At 34.1% G+C, this 6,057-nt stretch overlaps 1 long non-coding RNA gene across 1 annotated transcript; it reads right to left on the reverse strand.

Moving 5' to 3' along the window:
* Nucleotides 1–2,074: 2,074 nt before the first annotated feature.
* Nucleotides 2,075–4,481, reverse strand: LOC113360983. Its single transcript, XR_003364901.1, has 5 exons — nt 4,384–4,481; nt 4,002–4,102; nt 2,875–2,951; nt 2,618–2,773; nt 2,075–2,426 (listed from the first exon to the last, which is right to left on the reverse strand). It is a non-coding gene; the product is annotated as an uncharacterized LOC113360983 (long non-coding RNA).
* Nucleotides 4,482–6,057: the final 1,576 nt, after the last annotated feature.

Here is a 6,057-nt window from a genome sequence, read left to right on the forward strand (position 1 = left end):
CCCAAAAACTCTCCCATTTCGTTCTTTCCATAATCTCCAACAAATAGCATAGTGGATAATCTTCCACACTAACTTGCCTCTTCCTTGTAAGACATTCGTAGACCAAGCTTCAAATACATCAAATAAGGTTTTCGGCATTGGCCACGAAATTTTGAAGGCTAAAGAAATAATTACATACCTCAAGATAATAAGGACAGTGCAAGAACATGTGATCCGTTGATTCTCTAACATTATTGCAGAAGACACACAAATCACTGTCTATCTCTACTCCTTCATGCCTCAACATGTCTCTAGTTGGAAGGTAATTGTGAAAAGAAGCCCAAATAATAAAACTAACCTTGTGAGGAATGTTGTTCTTCCAAAGGTGCTTCGCAAAGTTACACGAATCAAGCTGTCCAACAAGAGCCTCATAGCACTTACTAGTGGTAAAGCTATCCAAAATAGACAGAACATCTTTGTTTTCCCCTAAAACAGGAATACGCAAATCACGCCTAAGCATGTCCCATTCAAGCTTCTCATTAGCATTCAACAATCTCTCGAAATCATTCTTCCATCCATTATTATCAATCATCTCTACCATCGAAATATCCTTATCCTTCACAACTTTAAAAACCTCTGGAAATAAGTCTTGCAAACAACCCCTATCAAGCCATCTATCCTTCCAAAATCCGATTCCTTTACCGTCATTAACGGTAAATCGAACCATATTATGAACCCTAGGAACCATATTAGCCACATTATTCCACAGACTTCTACATTGAGGTTTATAGTCTACATCCGGCACTAACAAACTATTGTTCCTCTTAAACTTCTCTTGCACAATCTTCTTCCATAGACCATTCTTCTTTTTAGAGTACCTCCAAATACATTTAACCAACAACGCCTGGTTAGTTCTCCTCAAATTCCTCACTCCTAAACCACCATTTTCTTTAGGAAAACAAATTTTTGTCCAACCAACCCAAACTAACTTCCTTCGTCCTTCTACCGCTCTCCATAAAAAATTATGCATGATTCTAACCATTCGTTTTTCCGCACTGACCGGAAAATGAAATAAATACAAATAATAAATTGGAAGACTAGCCAAACAACTCTTGATAAGAACAAGTCTACCTGCTTTATTCAATTTCCTTTTCTTCCAAGTTGCCAGATTTTGCTCCATCCTACCCAAGACATAATCCCAAACTAATGTACTACGCCGATGAGCCCCTATAGGCATACCGAGATAAGTAAAAGGTAGCTTTTCCGACTTGCAACCAAGCTCCCTGGTAAGAACATCAATAACATCATCTTCTCCCACACTAATCATAGTGGATTTTTCCAAATTCAACTTCAAATCTGTAATCGTCTCAAAAACGGCCAGAATAATTAAGAGTCTCCTTACTTCTTCCACGGTTGCATCAATAAAAATTAATGTATCATCCGCAAACTGCAAATGAGAGATAATAGTAACGTGATCCACAACCTGAAAACCTGATAATTGTCCTCTTACCCACTAGTCCAAAAGGGGCTGTAAATGACGAATGAAAACTGTTATAAAACATGATTTATCACGATTTTTATCTGTTATTCGAACCGTTATTTATTTGGTGTGACTCGTTATAAATGACAAACAGAGAATGTTATTTAGTGTGACGAATAAATTTTATGATTTTAAATTACATACAAAATTTGTTATTAAGTATCACAGTTATTATATGTAAAATAAAATAACGGTTGATGTATGTCATAAAGAAACTACGGTTATTAAATGTAAAAAACAATGACGGTATATGTATGCTATTAAAAAAGCACGATTATTGTATGTTATTATGATAATACAATAACGGTTAAAATACGTTATACTGGGGGTATTTTTACAAAAATACTAATTTAAAGAGAATATTTTCTCATTTTCTGGCTACTGATTCGTATTCCGATTTTGTGGTCATTTTCAAATTTGGCTACTGATTTGTATTCCGATTTTGTGGTCATTTTCAAATTTGGTGTCTGAAATTCGTTCAGATTCATATACCTGGTATCAGAAACTGATATTGGAATCTGGACGTGAACCACAATTATGATTTCAAACTAAATCTAAAATTAACTTTATTAATTATTTTTTCAAGAAAATAAATATTCTAATACAAATTAGAAGATAAATACAAACCGGAGGATAAAATATTAACTTCATTAATTATTTTTACATATTGAAAATTAGAAATGTGATCAATCCTCTATAGGCTTTTGGCACTTAATCGTGTCACTCTTGAAACATCCCCAAGCACTGCATCACATCGCACAATATCGCTCTTGGATTAATGGTTTCAGCAACCATGCGATCATAATTGTCATCAATTAGCAGCTTAGTATCAACATATGCAAGTGCAACTGGTCTTTTCCTGAAGTTCCTAGAATGCAAAGACCAACCAACGGACATTTCAGGAGTCCTACATAATTCACATTTCACTAAGGGTTAGTCACCCCACTCCAATTTGATTACCTAGCGAATTAGAAAGCAAAATTTAGAATATTTCTTTTTACTGCCAGATGCTTTTCTTTATTTAGGTGTTTTAGATCATTTAGCATATTCGAAGTAGGATAAATTTTCTAAGGAGTGATAACAGTGAAGGATACATACTATCTCTCCTTGTTTAGGTAGGAGACCATGCCACATAGGAATGTCTTGTGCACCCTTTACATATGCTGCATTTGTTCCAGTTCCAAAAATAACTGCAACTGTAACATCATTATTGAAGTATTTGCCTCCTGCTAATGCACCAATTGTATCATTCACCTGCATCAACAATGTCAGTTATAAACTTTATTTGAAGAACCAGTATGCAAAGACAGCAACAGCATAAGAAAACTCTAAACTAAAAAGAGAAATTGACTTACCAAAGCTGCAACAAGGGCAAATCTATGCCCTGTCTTCCTAAGGCTTTAGTTAGTTCCACCACCAAATCTTTATCAACCTAGCACAAGGGATAGGAAGACTCACTATCAGAAACATAAATTGGTCAAGGAAGTTCAAGTACGAAAAGAACAAAAACAAACACCATAGTATGAACCATGCATGAACACTGTTTTTACTTCAACTACAGACATATATGCATGAGTAAAGTCAGTGAGGAAACCAGCATTTCAAAATGAGGGGGGCTAAAAAAAATATGCCACCCAAGTCAAAGTGACAGGGAAACACCACATGGCCTTGAAAGCACTAATGAAATAAGATAAGACCATATAGCTTCAGCAAAATAGTAATGCACAAATATGTAGTCAGTAGACTACGCCTCCGACGGGAAAAGAACAAAACTTACATTAACCGTTAGGAACATTAATTTTTCATTGAGCTTGTAGCATTGCAAGGAAAAGAACTCTTAAACGCTGACATAACAAGAATTCAAGTTTTTGGGGGAACTGTGCAAATTATCCATGCATTGAGAAGAGTGGACTCTTCCAACAGATGTGAATAGCATGACTAGCAATCTAGCATTAGTCCACACTACTTATCTTTTTTTGCTTCATTAAAAGCCTACAGCAAACAAACTTGCATATTATATGGGAGTATTTATGTACTACGACTGCGATTGTATGTTTGGTTGCACATGTTGACATGCTAGTGTAGATTAATCAGTTCGGGGGCTTTCCTGACATGGATGCTTGAATGTTTTCATATCGCTGGTAACGGTAGGTAGTTAGTTATATAGATATGATTGTTGTACATTGATCTTGAAAACAGTTAAACATCATGAAGTTCTCTCAAATTCTGCAAAACCTAATTGAGTGACCTTAAACAAAATAACTATTTATTGCTATTGTGGATGATAATAGGAAGTATTAGAGGAAAAATCATTGATCTTGTGGACACTAATTGCATTCTATTTCACTTAAATAGCTAACCCTCCATCTTTTTTCTATAACTACAGAAAAAAAACTCTCTCTTTCTGTAGCTATACTTGTGAGCACTAATTTAGCAATGAAATCAAGAGAAAAACTTTTTTCAATCATTACTAAAATCTAACCTCTTTAGTTGGAAATTGAAATTTCGTGGTCTGCATCTCCTCCTCTTTCACTTGAAGATTGGTTACAATTTCGTTCTTAGCATCTTTCCGCTGTTTCTTCTCTGAAGTACAAAGATACCAAATTCAAAAACCTAAGAAATCAAACTAAAAGATTCTAAATATTTTAGTTTAGATCTTAATTACTGAGATTTGTATTTTCAGAATCTGGAGAATTACATATCAATTCCGAGCCATAAAAATTAATCTCCATGTATTCGTTATTGCGAAGAACCACTTGGTTGCACTCATATTCTCCACGAAGGGAAGGTGAGACCGTGAGAGAGGTTTCTGTTTAAAGGGAAATCTTAAGCTATTTGTAAGATTCATGAGTTAAATATATTACCTTTCAAGATCCATTAACTAGCTCTTCTTCTTCTTCTTCGGAAAAGATTGAGAGAGTAAAAGAAAAGAGAAGGCGCCTGCATCTTAGGGTTTTGCCGAAGAGGCAGAGTTAGAAAGGAGAAGAGACCGAGAAAAAGAACGATAAAAGTAGGGCTGTCAATGGATATTCGATATCCGGTATCCGTTTCCAAACATCCGGATTCCGTTAGGTTAATATCCGACATAACGGCTATCCGATATCCGATAACCTTAACGTAACGGATATCCGTTTATTAACATAACGGTACCGGTTAAGGGAGTTTCCGTTAGGTTAATATCCGATACCGTTAGTGTATAACTATATAATAAAATTTTCGGAAATTTTCGATACCTAATACCCTTTAGGTTTACTCTTTAGCCATTTGATTACGTCTCTCCTAAGTAAATATCGGAAATTATCGAATATTAACGGAAATTATTGAATATTAACGGAAATTATCGGAAATTATTGGAAGTTTTTTGTATCATGAGTAGATAACGAAAATTAACGGAATAATATCCGATATCCGATAGCTTATCCTTAACCTTATCGATATTGAATTTTTAAATTCCGACGGATATTATCGGATACCGGATATCCTATAACCCTTAACCTTAACCTTATCGGTATTGCCAATATCCGACGGATTTTTACCGATTGACAGCCCTAGATAAAAGTGAGTAGATATAAACTAGAACATTTAGACTTTTTAAGGATCCTCATACGCATGTTAAAAATTTTTAACGGTAAAGATTTGGTTTTGGAATCTCATAAGGATTGAGAAAAGTGTGTGGGAAGTATGTGTGGTTCTTTTATGCTCCGAAGAACTCGTGTATTCGGTTTTACTATCGATCTTCTTCGATAAGAAAAAAAATTCAAAGAATATATAAAGTAGAAAAAATTTGGATGTGGTTATCGATTTTTAACTATGTATAAAATCTAATCTTGAAAATGTAATACGTATACACCTCCGACACAAAATGAAAATAAAAGTAGAAAAATATATTCAATCTAAATAATAAAAATAATCATCAGTATTTATGTCATACAAAAAATATATCCAATCTAAATAATAGAAATGATCATCAGTATTTAAGTCATACACAAATTCTAATAATATATACGATGATGAATCTGAATAACTGAAGTGGATTTCTGTTGAGTTTTCGAAAAGAACTTCCAAACCGAGGATTGTCCGGGAAGAGTTTTCGAAAATGAATTGATAAATTGGCAACTCGTCTGAAGATATATTTTCAAAAGTAAATATTCATCACGTTTTCATAATCCACAAGCTAATAAATATGAGGATGGAATTGTAGTGACATTTGGCTTTGTTAAATCAATAATTGTCGGTGCTCAAAATAGCATAATAGTACTACTAAACCGATTTTAGGTTTAAGTTTCAGATTTTGGGTCACGAAGCTGATTTTTTGAGTTACATGATTTTTCAGTAGTAATTATATGGTTAAATGTTTGTTTCGCCCATTCTTTCATTTTTGATATGACAATAAATATGAGAATGGGATTGCACTGTGTATAAGTGTATTTGGCCAACCGATAATCATCGGCGCTCAAAATAGCATAATCTATATCACTGACTTATTTTAGGTTTAAGTTTAGGATTTGGGTCACGAGGATGATTTTGAGTTACATAAC

Source organism: Papaver somniferum, chromosome 3 (assembly GCF_003573695.1).
Source record: "Papaver somniferum cultivar HN1 chromosome 3, ASM357369v1, whole genome shotgun sequence".
NCBI lineage: Eukaryota > Viridiplantae > Streptophyta > Magnoliopsida > Ranunculales > Papaveraceae > Papaver > Papaver somniferum.